This window comes from Rhinolophus sinicus, chromosome 2, assembly GCF_057876585.1.
Source record: "Rhinolophus sinicus isolate RSI-liver-muscle chromosome 2, RSI-T2T, whole genome shotgun sequence".
In the NCBI taxonomy this organism is placed as follows: domain Eukaryota; kingdom Metazoa; phylum Chordata; class Mammalia; order Chiroptera; family Rhinolophidae; genus Rhinolophus; species Rhinolophus sinicus.
This window is the reverse complement of record NC_142502.1, coordinates 93,569,294-93,585,313: the sequence shown is the minus strand read 5'-3', so window position 1 is coordinate 93,585,313 and position 16,020 is coordinate 93,569,294. Positions and strand designations below refer to the sequence as shown.

General features: G+C 45.1%; 1 protein-coding gene across 4 annotated transcripts in view; it reads left to right on the top strand.

The window, feature by feature from the left end:
* RUNX2 (RUNX family transcription factor 2) overlaps positions 1-16,020 on the top strand; it is a 322,924-nt gene that overhangs the window by 211,448 nt on the left and 95,456 nt on the right. The window lies entirely within an intron of this gene.

The following is a 16,020-nucleotide window of genomic DNA, read 5'->3' as shown; positions in this document are numbered from 1 at the left end:
GTTCTTGTTTTGTCCTACTCCCAGAGAAGGGTGGGTGAGGAATCAAGCAGTGAACTCACTTCCTTATCAGCCTGTGTCTGAAGGAAGGAGTGCTCACCCCATCCGTGGGTAAAGCCCGGTATTCCAACCATGGGACCAGTCAGGGCGTAAAGACAGCAGCCATGATGGTTCCGTGATTCTGATGTCTGGGCATATGGACAAGGGCCGGCAAGTGAACCCCTGGCTGTTAGAGACCTCAGGCAGCCCAGCCACAGTGGGTCGTCTCTTTTCCGTCCCACACCTCTTTTGGGTTCTTAAAAAGAAAGTCAGCCAAAGACCAAGGATGAGTAAAAACAGATTTTGGCCTGGAGAGCTCTAGCCTCAGAAAAATTCTACTAGTGAGCATAACTGTAGTTTGCAGATTTTTTTTTTTTTTTCTGGGCCATTGTTTGTTTTTGGTAAGTCCCTCCCCTGTGACGAGGTTGAGGGCCTGGGTAGAGTGGTGGCTTTCTTAATGTCCTGTAGGCCTTGGCTTACCACAGTTCTAAAAGAGGGACCAGGAAACGGTGGTGCAGAGAGCAGCTCAGTAACTGGCCAGTGGCCCACGTGGCACGAGGGTCAAACGCCGCCTTTCTTCTTACCCCTTTGGCATGTTTTCTGAGAAATCATAGAAACAGCTAATTTCTAAGACTCAGAGACATCCTAAAAACACTTGGGTGAATTTAGGCCAGGGAACGTGTTTGCAACTCTTTGAGGATGTATATTTATTTATCCTTTTCAATTCAACATCGGTGTGGCTTTAAAAGGCATTGCGTGGGAGGTGAAGGTGGGCACAGTGGCATTGTTTCCCTGTCCAGCAGCATGGTTTAGGGCAAATCACTCGGCTCCTCCTGGTCTCAGTTTCTTGGTTTATGGAAAGGCACTGGGCTAGATCTTGGCACTATGAACATTTCAGGCTAGATAATTCTTTGGTGTGTGTGTCGGGAGTGCTGTGCTGTGCATGGTAGGATGTTTAGGAGCATTCCTGGCTTCTAGATGCCAATCGCACCGCCCCAGTCCTGATAAAAAGGTTTCCTTCCAGACATTGCCAAATGTCCCTTGGGAAGAAAAATCACTAATCCCCCCACCTCCCCCGCATTGAAAACCACTGGATGAGAGGGTGTCTCTAAATGTTTAGGTCAGACTTTATTGACAGATCTGGCGTGCAGAAACATTACTCATTAAAACTTTACAGCCAGGCAGAAGACTGAGGGGCTTCCCAGTGATGGATGCACACCAACCTTTCCCATCCTTTCACCTGCTGGCACCCTGAGGTTTGGCTGTGTCGTGAGTGAGGCTCCTGGCTTTCCCGTCTGTGTTTCTTTCCTCTTCCCCACGTCACGGCTGTGCAGCCAGCGAGCGGCACAGCTGTGGGCTTTTTCGGCCTGGACTCCTTGGCCATATTCATCACGGCTGCTTCTGTTACATCCTAGAAACAACAGACGGAAGAAGAAAGCAATTTCTTCAGTGTTTTTGACCCCTTGTGCCCCCTGCCCCCCAAATATTTAATCATCAGACATTTCTTTGAGAGTGGGTGTTTCCTGTTAAGTCAATCCCAGCCGAGACTGGCCCAATAAACACCTCAGCTTTCTGTCGCAGAGTTTATTTGGCTGGGAAATGGGTATTGCCATGTAAACAGGAAGCCCCCTGAAGTTATTATCTACAGATGCGGTTGAAGAGCCACATGTTTATATTTATGGGATTTGAAAACAGTGAAAAGGCAAGGGAGGAGGTAGGGGAAGCCCTCATTCACAGTCAGTGAGAGCAGGGCCTACAGAGTGTCACGCGTTTGTGTTTCATTCCCTCTGGAAACGGGTGGTTCACAGTAATGACACAGCCAAGAGCCATGGCAGAAATAGAGGTACTGGTGACTGAGTTAAGCAAATGGCCCTACCTAGATTATCAGGTAAACCGTAGGCAATCCAGTCCACTGGCCTCTCTGGCCCAGTTATTTGAAAATCATTTTAGAGATCAGTCCTAGGAAATCATGGTTTGGGGGCATGTAAAAAGGTAGGAGGCTTATTTATGATATGACTGTCACAGTCCCTACGTTTTTCTGGAGACCACTGACTGCCACAGTTTTAGTGAGCACGGGCCCGCTCACCTGTGAGATCCCAGGCAAACTCGTGCATTTGCTCAGCCCCTAAGGGGCCAGGAAGGATGCCTTCCGTGAGAGCTGTCCGGGTATTGATGCAGAGAGTGTGCAGGTGGTGAGCCAGCTGGCCTTCACACGAGGGCTAGGTATGCCTGGTTACTTCACTTTGTTTTCTCCTCGCCTCTGCTCTTCCTTCATCGGCTCTGTCCTCCGGCCGGAGAAGGTGCTTAAGGAAGGCCAGGTAGGAACCAATACCTGGATCTCTGATGCTTTGTATTTAAATTATGAGCTCTGAGCAAAGGCAAGGAGGGATTCTCTCCTCCTTGCCACCACTCCTGAGCACTCGGTGACTTCCCAGGGGCTTCCCAGCAGTAGCTATCAACCAGGCCCTGGCAGTGAAGTTTTAAAAGAGGTTATGAATCAGAATTTAGCAAAGAAAAGGATCCACTGCAGATGCAAAGGGTAATATATCCCAAGCGGGGGTGTGTGTGTGTGTGTGTGTGTGTGTGTGTGCGCGTGCGCGTGCACACATGCGGCTGAAGGCAGGGAGGAGGGTGGAAGGATGGAAAGAGGTGCCTGAGTAGCCATTCAGCGGTAGGTGAAACTCACTGGGCACACACACATGCTTCTTGACACAGTATTTATTTGCCTCAGGTGTTTGTTGTCATTCCTGCAAATTCTGCAAAAAGAAAAAAAAAAAGCACCATCTCCATCCCACAAGTGGTGAAGAAGCAATTATTCTTCTTCAAATAGGTTATTTAGAGGGGGCAAGGAACACTGGCCGCCCCCTGAGATGTCAGGAACACCGTGAAGCTGATAGCTAAGAAGGGGTTATTATTAATTTTTGTAAAGCTTTTATTCAAAAGCTTTTTGTGACTTAACCAGCCCTGCTGTTCAGACATGTTCAACCAGTTGGAAAGCAGAAGGATCAAGTTTCTGGAAACCCACTTAACTTTTACTAAACCTTCTTTTAATTTGTTCTCTTATTATCTTGTTGCAATAATGTCTGGCCACTTAGTGGGGTTTTCTGGAAAACCTGCTTCGTGTTTTAGCTTTGCAAATGTAGCTCACTTTCTGATTGCGATCTTTTCATCCCAGGCCATTCTGTCCCACTCCATAGCCAACAGAAAAGGGAAGAATTCCCCCACCCCCCCACCTGTCGTTCTTATAAAGAAATCAAGACTATAGAGAAAATTGCTAAAAAAAAAAAAAGCAGAAGTTTTTCCCCACAAGCCTCTCCAGAAATAGTCTTGTCTCTGCAACATTAAATGAGACAGAACACAAAACTGCTGCAAGGTTTCACATAGCCCTGTACATCTTAGAACTTAGGACATTTCTCCTGGAGAACCAGAATATTAGAGTTAGCCCAGGTGTGGAAAATGGATGTGAGACATAGGAGGCTTAGGGAATTGAGAGATACAGGGTATAGTGGCAGAGCTTTCGAGTTTTTTCGTTTGTTTGTTTGGGCTTTTTTTGAGAGATGGAGGAACCAGCAACTCTCAAAACACAGTTTGGTGATGGAATGATGAAACTGAGCAAATTTATTTTTTAAATACAGCAAAAAGCAAACAACAAAACCACGTGACACCCATAATGGGGGGGAATTAATATGATGATCTCAATCTCCTTTGATATCGTTTCCTTTTCAAATTAGGTCATTTATTTTTTAATAACTCCATCCATCTCTGACCGTGCAACAATTCTGACCAGTTTCACTTTCTGTTTCTCTGTGAGTTTCTCTTTATTCTTCTGACCCCAAAATGAGAGGCACTTTCTGTGACATCTTTACATATTCCAGGAATGCATTAGCCTGATTCTGTCTTTTCTGCCACTTAATAATATTTACATCTTGAAAATCACAGTGGCCTTTCTCCTTTTTAGCAGTGTATTTAAAGTCTTTCTGGTGTGGATTTGGGGACATAAAAAAAATCTGACTCCTTATCGAGATCTTCTTATGAGTGGTTTCACAGATGAGAAATGCAGAGAATATAGTTCTCAACCACAACTTCTGGAACACACACGGTGAATTCAGGTTGTGAAGGGAAAGACTGATGGACCAAGTTTCATTCCTTGTGGGCATGAGAGGGAGGGAAGGATGCAAGAAGGAAGCAAGTGTGAAAGTCTAGCAAGGAGTTAAGTGGTTAATAGGAACTAAGATTTTTTATTGGCTAATAAAACCTCTCAGGGTTTTTCATATTATATGGTTCCTTCAGGCTCCTCGCCCAATGCTTAAAAAAAGAAAAAGCCGAAAACAACAACAAAAGCTGGAGCCTAAATACCGATGCAGTCCCAGTCTTGTTTACTTTTTCATTTCCGCAGTTGTAAAATTAAAAAAAAAAAAAAAATTCCTCTGGTAGTTCAACTTTATCACACTGCAGGAGCGGGCCAGTGTTTGAACAACTGCCGTGATCCCAGTGAAAGGAAAAAGTACGCCCTGTCTCTCTGTTTTCAGAAAAAGGAGACCACAATGCAAATGATGGATGCATCAGGAAATTTTAAAATGAAAGCCGTGCCGGGAGAAGGGAGAGCAGACATTGAACTGAAACACATCTCTGGAATCCTGAATGCAAATGATCTCTGTCCTTTTATTGCCAGTGGTGCTGTTCTCCCAACAGAGCAGGATGTTCTTGTTTTTAATAATAGCCAGACCAGATGCTAAATTCTCCTCGGCAACATGCTGTAGAAGTGAGAAGGCAAACAGCTGATTCCTGTTAAGATGAACACCAGGAGAATAACCCAGAAAGTATGAGAATTCTCTGGAGGGTTTTGCTTTGTAAACCCCCGTTTGGCAGAAAGATCACAGAATCTGAACTGAAAACACAGTGTGTTCTCCTGCACCCGTTCCTCATCCGAGCAGCTTGCTGGGGGCCTCTGAGCCTCCTGCTTTCCCCATCCAGCCCTCTTCTAAGTTATCCAGAGGGCTGGCTCACAGGTTCCCCAAGAGGGAAAGTCGGAAGCCCTGAGCCCTTTGGCTTTCAATGACTGTAGAAAAATACTCATCAATAGGAGGAATTTTTTTACTTGCTCCTTGCCATAGAAAATAGTGAAATCTTGAACATGAGCCAATAATTTTAAAATGGCATCTTTGTTCCATCTTTTTCACTCCCTTCTTCCCCCTGTCAGAGTCCATCAAATCTCCCAAGTTAATATTTTGTTTTAGAATATACCACACATGCAAGATCCTATTTTCTTCTTTTCTAGGGAGCTGCCAGAGCTGCTGTGGGGCTCGGTGGGGCCAGGCTGACCAAAGCAAACCGTGACCAGTGTTGTAGGTTCATGCCACCTCAGAACCTCAGAATGCCGCCCAGAAGTCGTTTCCCAGAGAGCAGGGGTGCCCTGTGGGAGGGGTCCACACAACTCTCTGACAGTCTTTCTCTGGGGCTTTGCTCCTAAGGGCTGCAGGAGAATGAGTGAGAGAAGGAAAGAATGTCAGGAGCTCATAGAGAGGCTCATACTAGTCATCTGGTTCCAAAAGTCCTCAGTTACCTTTTGTGGGGACAGAGCCTCAGGAAGCAGTTTCCAGGCTCTCGGCCTCCCATAGAAAGGTGCTGGCTCAGGTAGTAAATGGCCATCAACTGTGATTGGATGGCCATCAGCTGTGGCTAGTTGGCTGTCAGCTGTAACCAGTGAGCCATTGGCCACTAATATAACTGCTGTGGCTACGCTAGCAGAAAATGGGGGGCTAGCAAGAAGATGGTGGCTGAGCTAGCAAGCGTGGATTGCAGTTAGCAGAGCGGATTGCTGCTAGAAGCACCTTGACTGTGAGCCACTGTTGTTCCAGCACGGTACCCTGAGAGGCCCAGAGAGAGTGGCAGTTTTATATTAGTGGCCAATGGCTCACTGGTTACAGCTGACGGCCAACTAGCCACAGCTGATGGCCATCCAATCACAGTTGATGACCATTTACTACCTGAGCCAGCACCTTTCTATGGGAGGCCGAGAGCCTGGAAACTGCACTGCTGGCTCTGTCCCCACACCTTTCCTCTTCACATCACCCTCCTGAGCCCTCAGACTTCCTCCCCCTCCCCTGCAATGCACAAAGGGCATCCCAGTTACCTGTTTCTCATGATTTTATTCCTTCATTGCCATCCTTGAAGTTCACTTGACCCTGATCTCACCTGTATGAACATCCTGCGGAGAAAGGAATGGGGACCAAAGATGATTTTCTTCCTTCCCTCCCTTAAGATGGCACTGACGTCCATTGTTGTAATTTCCTTTTGGGGAAAAGTCATATTTGGTACTGGTAGCATGATCCAATAATAATAACAACACTTAATAATATTTAACTTTTCTTGCACACTCGGCTATGTGCCTGGCACTTGGCTTTATATCTCACATGCTTTATCTCCATCTTCTCAACAACCTATGAAGAAGTTAGTACCGTTTTTATCCCCATTTTACTGATGAGGAAACTGCGATTCAGACTTGCCCAAGATTACACAGCTATTAAGACTCAAGCCTAGAGTTGTGTGATTTCAAAGGCTATGTTCCTAAGCTAAAACATTAGACACAGTCTCCTTTATCATCTATATAATGGAAGTTATGAGAAGTAAATGAGTTACTGAGATATGAACATGACTGGCAAGTGTCCAGCACATAACATATATAAAATAGATGATACTTATTACTCATAATAATTAAGATGACTGTTGTAAAAGAGCATAAATACAATTTTCAATTTGAGTCACAATGGAGCTGGAGCCCCAAATAGAAGGGTTTTTCAAAAAAACTGCTATTTTAAAATTTTAAAAAGTACTGCTCTTTGAAAGTCATGTTTTCCTCTATATTTTATCAACTAGTTTTCTACTGAACATGAAGGCTACGTTTGGCAATTAGCTTACCATGGGCTCCTTCCCTAAAGGAACTCAGAGACATCACATCACATAAACCATAAACATAAAACACATTCACACATTCAGAACAGAAATGTGACCCAACCCTGACTTCAATCCCCAATCTGTGTTCTCTTTCAAGGTTTTCCATTTAGGTGTGTTGAGTTTTGGGTCGATGTTGCTACTGGAAAAAGTGGTATTGAGCTTACCTGGCCTCATCTAACACGAGAAAGACCCACGCCGAGATTTTTCTGTTAACTTCAACTCTTACCTTTCCAGGAGTGGCTCTGGGGTCCTTCTTGCCATCAGACAGAGAGGCAGCACTCAGATCCCCCATTTCTGAACTGACATCACTAAGAGGCAGGGCTATGCAGTGGAGGGAGCTGGTCTGGGGACCCTGAGGCCTGAGCAGACCTGGTGTGTGCAAGGCTTTTTGCACTTGTGCGTGGGTCTGGAGGAACCTGGGAATGGGACATCAGCATTCCCTATCCTGAATCACTTAAATCTCTGTAACCAAACAGGCAGGCTTCTCGCCGAGTATCTTAAAGCACTTTAGAGACATTGCCTTAAACTTACTAGTATATATAGAATCAATATCCCATTTTACTGAAACCCCAGAGAACAGAAATGGTCTCTGTGTCTCTCTTTCACCCTCTCTGCCTTCTTTTCTTTCTTCTTTCTGCAAATATTTACTGAACACCTGCTATAGGCAGAACAATATGCTGAAGCCTTGCCACCATTAAAAAGCATATTGGAAAACGTCTCTGTTCAACTTAATCTATCCCAATAAGAGATGTTTGTCATGCCATTCTTTAAGCAAATTCATGAATGCTTCAGACTACCAAAACCAGATGGATAAGTTAGCAATCAGTTTCTAGAGAGAATTTTGACACTTTTGATTTCTACTTGTAGCCAATTTCATTTCCCATTTCTCGTTTTCTAAAATACTCAAGTATTTGTAAGGTAGTTGTCTATATTTAGTCATACAAGGCTTTCATTTCACCACAATATTTGGGACAGTTGGTGTTTAAAAAGTAGGCAGTTTTCATATAGTCAAAGGAGGGAAAGCGGCTCCTCCATTTTCTCTTCCCTGTTGTAACAGCCATGCAGCCAACTCTGCCTTAAGGAGTTGAGTGGTGTATTGAAAGGGGGAAGCAGAAAGTGGCCAAAAGATCTGGGTTCTAGATCCTTAACCCCTGCTAACTAAATACGTGACCTTGAACAAGCCACTTACCCTCTCTTGACCTTCTCCTGAAGTGTGGGCAATACTATATTACCTTCCAGGTGGTATGTTAAGGGTCCATGTAGTAACTCTTAACGATAGATTTGGAGTAGCTTTTAGAATGGAGAAATTATAGGGAGTTTTAAGATGTGCAGCTGGCGGCTGCCTAGCATTAGGGAGAGAATGAGGCCCATTATTTCTCACAGAATTGGCAAAAATGACCATTTTGTAGAGGATGAGGAAATGCAATCCCAGAAAGGTCAGATCACTTATGCAGCATTGCCCTGTAGACAGATGAGGGGAAGCCAAGGGTTGGACATCTATTTCCAAGCAGTTCCCGTACTCATTCATTTGGAAGACATAGTTCCTTCCTTTATAAGAGAAGCATCTTCTGCCTCATCTTTTCATTTAGCATTTACACTTATTTACTTTTTCAGTTTTTATGAACCTATTACCATTTGTTACACACCTAGGCAAACTGATCCTGTTAAAAATTGCTTACATTCATGAAAATTAATTTCTAATATATTGATTCCATTTCATGCTCCAGCCAACTTTATTGAAAAAGGCTTGTTCTATTCCTTCATAAAAAAACATAAAGTTACATACCTGGCCTGACTTAGTGAGTGAACAGTTCAGTCTAAGAGCATCAAGGCCATTCCTTCCTGGACAAAGATGACCTATCTGTTGGCAACACACTTCAAGGTGATTGTCCTTTAGTGGACAAGAGACTCCCTTGTCCTCAATGCTAAGGATAGAGGTCATGGCTTTGTCATGGCCGGAGGCCATTCTATTTGCCATTTCACGCTTTGGTTATAGAAATGAGGCCACACTCGTGACTCCATTAACATGATACCCTAGCTACCTAAACAAGTGACAACATGACAGCTAATCTTGAAAAATAATAGACTTTTTAATCTCAGCTTTACCTTTATCTGCTTACTATCTGAACCCCATGTCTCTTCAATTTAAAAGATGCAAGAGAAAAATGATGCAAATAGACCGATGATGGAACACACAAGTATTGTGGGGGTAGTGTTAGTGGACAAAACATACAATGTGGTTAATGACGTGACCCCTGTTTAATGAAAGGCACAACCTTATTGGACCCGGTGATTATCAGACGCAAGTGCTAAGCCATTTATAGGGCAGAAGAGGTAGAGGGCTGAGAGGAGGAAGGATTTGTAGCTTCACCCTCTACCGTGCTTGAGAGAATAGTGGTTGTGGCTTTGCCTCACAATCCTTCACTCTCATTTGATCCTAAGGGAGGGGCTGCATTTTTATTCATTCAATAAATACTAATTGAACACTTACTAGAAATGATGGAAATGAAAACAAATTAGACATACCTCCTCCCAGATAGTCCATAGACGACTATCTGCTGAGAGAGACAGAAAAATCAACTCAGAGGTGACAATACAGTGCAGCCGGTACCACGACAGAGATGGGAAACAAGGGTAGAGGAACCGCCAGGAGGCTGCAACTCCTGGCCAAGGCAAGACGTTGACATTGAGCTGGATCTGGAAGGAGGGGTAATTCCTTGACATTCTGGGTCTGTGACTGAGCTAGAGGCAGCCCCACTCCCACCCCGCAGTGCAGGATGTGAGAGCAAACAGATTCCCTTCTGTGGTGATCTCAGGTACAGCTCCCCAGAAAGAAAAAGAGAAGGAGATAGGGCCTCCAGCCTCTGGCATTCTGTAGCATGCCAAAGCACACTTCCACTGAGAAGATGAGCAAGGGGGGTTCTCACAGGGCTTGGGGTGAGCAGTATCAGAATCTTTGTGGGATCTGGGTCCTACATCAGGAAACCGTATTCAGTATTAGAATAATGAAAAACAAGAAGCAATACCTATGTTATCAAAACATACAGCACAAAGGGAAACAAAATGTGAGATCTTAATGTGTAACAAAAGAGGACATCAATATAAAAAATGTTGAGAGATGACAAGATAAAATACCATATTTTCAGTACAGAGTGTGGATCAGTTTTTATCCGATTGCTTGCGTAACACCTACTACCAAGTGGCCTGGGGCCCACTCATGAGAGAGCGAGGGATAATTTAGCACATAGAGCCTTTCAGCATTCAGTAGGGAAGGGTGACAAGTATAAATGCTTGGGAGAAGTTTATGCTGTGGATGGTTTACATATTCAAATAATTGAATGAGCGCTATGCCTGTGATGACTCTAAGTAAAACTTTAAAGTATGATCTTGGGGTCTCCTCTACCCAGCCCTCCAGACCTCTCCTTTGGAGGCCCACTATGCCCCTGAAAGACCTCACACGGACTCTGCCTTTCTCCCCAAGCACACACCAGCCAACTTTGTACTGTGGACCTCCCCTTGTATAAAATGAACCTGTCCTGACCCTCACCTTTGAGGAGTCAGTGTATTGGCATTTCAAGGGAGGTTTTCTAGAACCACTAAAACCTCACTTCCAAAGCCACAGACCTTCCCTTCAATGCTTTCTTGACATCTCTCACATCCCATTCTGGGGATGCCGCCTGCAGTCTACTCTTCCTTGCCCAGCTGAAAGCCAAGTCCTCATTTGTCTCTCTGTCTCTCTCTCTCTCTGTCTCTCTCTCTCTGTCTCTCTCTCTCTCTCTCTCTCTCTCTCTCTCTCTCTCTCTCTCTCTCTCTCTCCCATGCACCCTGCCCAGATCCCTTGAGGTAACAGAAGATCCGTGCCCTTAGCCACTAGGGGTTAGAGTGAAAATGAGGGCGAGTTCTGGTTCTACCTGAAGGTCGCTTTAGGGCTTTTACTTCTGTCTCTGCAGGAGACAACTTTATTGATTAATAGAACCTTTATTAGAGTTATTAGAACCAATAAAACACATTGCACACAGACATAAATCTATCGCTACCCCTCCCAAAATACTGGCTGGTGAAACGAGTTCTATTTCCAGCCATGATATCTTGCCAGTTTGTCATTCTCCTTCCTGGCCCCATCAAGTTCCATCGGGTTTGAGTTTATTGGCTACACAGTGAAGTTTATGTTGTCATAGAAATTAGCCTTGATGGACAGGGATATGGCCAGGGGATCAGGAGAGCTCGGCAGACCCTGTGGTGTTGGCATGGCTGACATGTTAGGGTGCCTGAAGCCCTCTCCAAGAAAAATCAAAGCTGGCTCTTTGCAGCAGCAAACGAGTGCAACGAGACACTCCTGAGGGACGCGAGCTCGGACGTGATTGTGAGCCGTCCAGTTCCCATTCCACCCATCCACCCTCCCGGTGCCCCCCAGTGCCAAAAATTCTTCCCCATGCAATGGAGGCAGGGCCGGGAGGCCTGAGGTTAAGCCATTCTCTTCTATCGTTCGTGGTTAGCTTTCGTAGGCTCTTGGCTGTTTGACAAAGTTGGATAATAATTCAATATTTCTTACTGAAATACTTGACCTTTTTGTTAGTTTTTGTGACAAGGGGAATTTAAAGGAGCTGCAAAAATGCAAGCAAGTGTGGCTGAAAAAGGCCAGGGTATGCCACTGAGTACTGAACAGTTTCTTTTTCTGACATCTATAAAATTTAGGTGAAAACAGGTCGACATTGATGTTGGCAAATGAGAAAGCCAGTTCTATTGTTAGCAAATGAACTTCAGATATAAATGCAAGTCTGGTTCAATCAAAACCACGTTTGGTTTTAGACACCAGTGATGTGCTTTCTATTAAAAAGAAAAAAAAGAAGGTAAAAATATTCTTTAGCCAAAAGTATCATTTTCTAAGCATCAAATCAACTTGTTGAAGTACAAGACGGGACCTCTATCATTTTCTTTTTAAATTTGTAGGGTACACGCTCCCAGCATCCTCTCTTCTTTTTATTTTGAATTGGCAAGGGCTGTTGAAAACTGAAAGCACATATGAAGAAAAATCCTGCATTGCCTGATGTAGGTACTTACTGGAGACGACTAGCTGGTCGCTAAGAAAGAAATGAGGTTCTAAGAAATAAAGCTCTGTCTCTCTCCATATGTGTGTGTGTGTGTGTATATGTGTGTGTGTATATACATATATGTGTGTGTGTGTGTGTGTGTGTGTGTGTGTACATCTTATATAGCTCCCAGATTTGGCCTGAGTCTTATAATCATTTTTATGGGCTCCTCTCAGGAGTCACATAAGACATGTTTGAGCTCACAGAGGAGGAACTATGCCAAATCCAGTTTGTGGAGGGTCGGTTAATTTTAGCCTACTGGGCAGTTTCTCTGTCGTGGGGTCATCCTAAGTCCTCGTCCTGCTAGGACCTGAACAATCATAACAATCATAGAATATCGGAATTGCTTCTTCCCCCATGACCTCCCGTTAACAAAGAGGAGACAGAGGTCCAGAGTTAAATGAGCGCTGGATGATAGGGTCCTAGAAAGGTTACTCTTACTTTGGAGAGTTTTGTTGTTGTTTTTTTAATGGAGGCAAAATTCCCATAAAAGTAACCATTGTAAAGTGAACAGTTCCGGCACTTAGTGCACTCAGTGTTGTACAAGCACTGCATTTTTCATCACCCCAAATGGAAACCTTGTGCCATTGCTCCCGATTCCACTTCTAGATTCATTTTTGAATAAAAGTTTGTTAGCTTGGCTCCCACAGCGTGTCGTTGCCGGGCTCCCCAATTTGAAATAAGGCACGACCGTATTTCCAGATAGGACTGAGAGGAAAGAGTGTTTCTTGTGGGGAGCAGCAGAGGCCCTGGCCTGGAATTGGGGGTGGGGTACAGGAGAGACAGCGTCTGGAATCTCACAGAACCCAGAACCAAAGACTTTTGAACTTTGGAGGGGACCATCTGTTGGGGTAGCAGCTCTTTCTGAGGCTGAGTTTTGGTCTCCTGCTGAGGCGATGATCCCTTTAAAATTCTCAGCATTCTCACTCTCCCGCGTCCCGCCTCCAGTCTAGCAGGCATTTTATTCCTTTCATTTGCCTTGGTCGGAGTCCAAGTCTGGCACCAGGCGGTCCCCACTTGAGGGGCCGGGAGGTGGTGTAGGCTCACCCAGGTCTAGAAAGGGAGCTCTCCCCGGGATGCTAACTGCTGGCCGTCTCCTTTCATACACATCATCTTGCTGGATAATCATTTTCAAATGGCAAACAATAATAAAAGCTTTCCTCTATTTTGCGTCCAAGTGTCAATGTATCTACACAGGCTATAGGGGTGTGTGTGTGTGTGTGTGTGTGTGTGTGTGTGTGCACGCGCGTGTGTGTGCGTGCGCGCGTGCATGCGTGCGTTTGAAGTGTCTGTCCAAGAAAAAAAGAAGTTTGGGAAGCCTTCGCGTATGTCGGGGAAGGCTGAGAATGGCCTCAGGTTGCTTTCCAAACACTCTCCGGGAGGCAGACCTGGAGGGTGGGTCAAAGATGGAAGAACTAGGTTGTCAGGTGACTTTGGTTTTTAATCTGAATCTGGAGGGACTTGACAGGGTCTCTCCTGAGTGTGAATCTAGGGGTAGCATAAAGCTGAGAATGAGACAGGAGTGGGGAACCTAGAGGCCCGATTTGGCTGCTATGTGACCAGATTCTGAAAGAAAAATCCCAAGTTTCTGACCTCAGAAGGAAGTGAGGCTGATTTCCCTCATAGTACAGGTGTGTTCTGGGGCCCCTGTGCAGAGCCTCAGATCTCACTGTGACCCCTCTTCCTGGAGTGTCTATTTTCCTTGAAGAGGTTGAGGTAGGGTGAAGCTAAGTTATTTAACTGGTAAGTAATCTCAACCGCTTTTTATATCAGAATACAGATGAATAAATGATGGAAGGCAACACAAAATTCATGGATGCTGTAAGGCTAAAAAACAGGACTTGGGAGAAATCTTAGTAACTTTGGGCTACACTCAGGCTGATGCCTCAGAGGTAAGCGTTTGTTCTCTGCAGGAGGTTGGCTGTAGTAGAAATTATTGAGCAGTCCTGTCAGCATTCAGGGCATTTCCCCAGAGACATGTGGAATAGTTGGATCTTGTAGAATTTCCTCCCCTTACACCCTGTCCTTTCACACACCCAACTCCGCCCCTCCTATAAACCTCTCGGCTACAAAGACTTCCTTAAGGTTCAGACCCCGTTGCTCAAGGACAGCATGTGTCATCTGCCCTGTGAGCGGCTACTCCAGTCCTCTTCTCCTCTTTGGGTTATCTATTTCTGCTTAACAAACTATGCCACAACTTCGTGATTTAGAACCACAGCTGTTTTATTGCTCAGTGGAGCAGTGCTGCAGGGCTGGCGGGGGCTTCCTCACCACCTGGTGGCCCCAGGGGCATCAGAAGTCTTCCAGGGTACAGGCCTCTCAGAGGCACCAGCATGGAAGGGGCACATCTTTTAAGATCCACCTTGGGCAAAGAGATGGCCAGGGCCACTTCCACTGTGGTCCGTTGGTCAAAGCCAGTCCCAGGGGTCAACCCAGAGTCGGGGGAGAGGAAGTAGATCTCCAACGCTTCACAGGGGGAGAGGCAACGGATGTACAGTTATTTTAAAACTGCCTGCGATTTGAACCACTCTTCAATCATTCCTCTTAGATATCGCAGTTTTCAGTGATCCCTCTCTGTGCAGATGGGATTTGTCAATATTTGGTGATTATTTCAGGATTCGGGCTTCAGTAACAGGTGTGTGAGAAGGGATTTGGGGCAGGACACATCGCTCTACAGGCAGACCCCTCTTCATCAGAACACAAGAATCAGAGACATCCTGGTGAGGGAGAAGGTGCATGTTGGGCAGGGAAAGAAGGGTCCCTAGTATTTTGTGAAAGGAGTCGTTCTACCCCTCCTTGAGTCCTGTGATGGGCCAAGTATATGTCAAATAACTGTAGAGTTGAGGGAGTCTTGTTAAAGGGAAAATAGAAGTTCACCGCACTTAACAGTTTTGAGATCGGGGCGGGGGAAGAGCTGCGTGGCAGGATTCCTCTAGACTTGCCCAGGGCACCTGGGGCAGTTGGGCTGGAAGGGCCGCCCTGGTTGTCACTCAGAGACTCAGCAGGGTCCAACTGCCACCCTGCCAGGAAAGCAGAGAAAGAGGCTATTGTTTCTTGCCACTTTAAGTAGCTGATGACAGTACAAAGGAATGTAGTTAGGACCCTCCCTCCTAACTATGGAGAATTACAGACTGAAGAACCAGAAGCCTGTGGGCACAAGGTGTGGGAAACACTGTGGGGGCAGAGAGGGGAGTGAGCGTTCCCTGGGGGTGGCCATGTTGATTCTGGAATTCCACCCCTCTTCCTCCCAGCTACTGAAACCTGCCTGTCAGGAGCCTCCATTTCTTCATATGCAAAATGGGGGTGCTGGTTCTTAAGATTTTTGGGGGATTAAATAAAAGAATCTAAATAGAGGGCCTCGCAGTGGTGCTTGCCACAGGGTAATAAGCACTTAATAAATATTAACTTCTTTCCTAGAAAAAGACCTTATAAATCATTGAATCCAATTTGCAAAGGACCAAACTGAGGCCTGGGGATGTTAAAATGATTTGCCCAAGTTTAAGCAATGTGTTGGTGAATCCTTGTTTCCTCCTCTTGGCCCAGAGCTCTTCCTTCGTTTCCTAGACATTTAAGTTCCTCTAAGGACAGAAAGAACATTTCATTACAACCACACGGCAACTCAAAATGTCCCTAAAGAACATGAGATGACCAGTAGAGAAAATGCTAGCAAAACATGAAAACAAAACATGACAATAAAAACACAACAGAAACAACAACAAAAACAACAACAACAAACCCACCTAAAACATCAGCAAATTTCAGTGTGAAAAGCTTGGAATAAAACCATCCACCAAAATCACATTGCGTAGTAAGTCGTTGCTCCTCTATCAGCTTCTTCCTTATATAGAAAAATTACTTTAAAGATCAGAATTCAGAATGATAATAAAGTAAAAAACACAATGTCTCCTTCTTGCCTGCCCGCCCTCCCCCATCAGTTCTA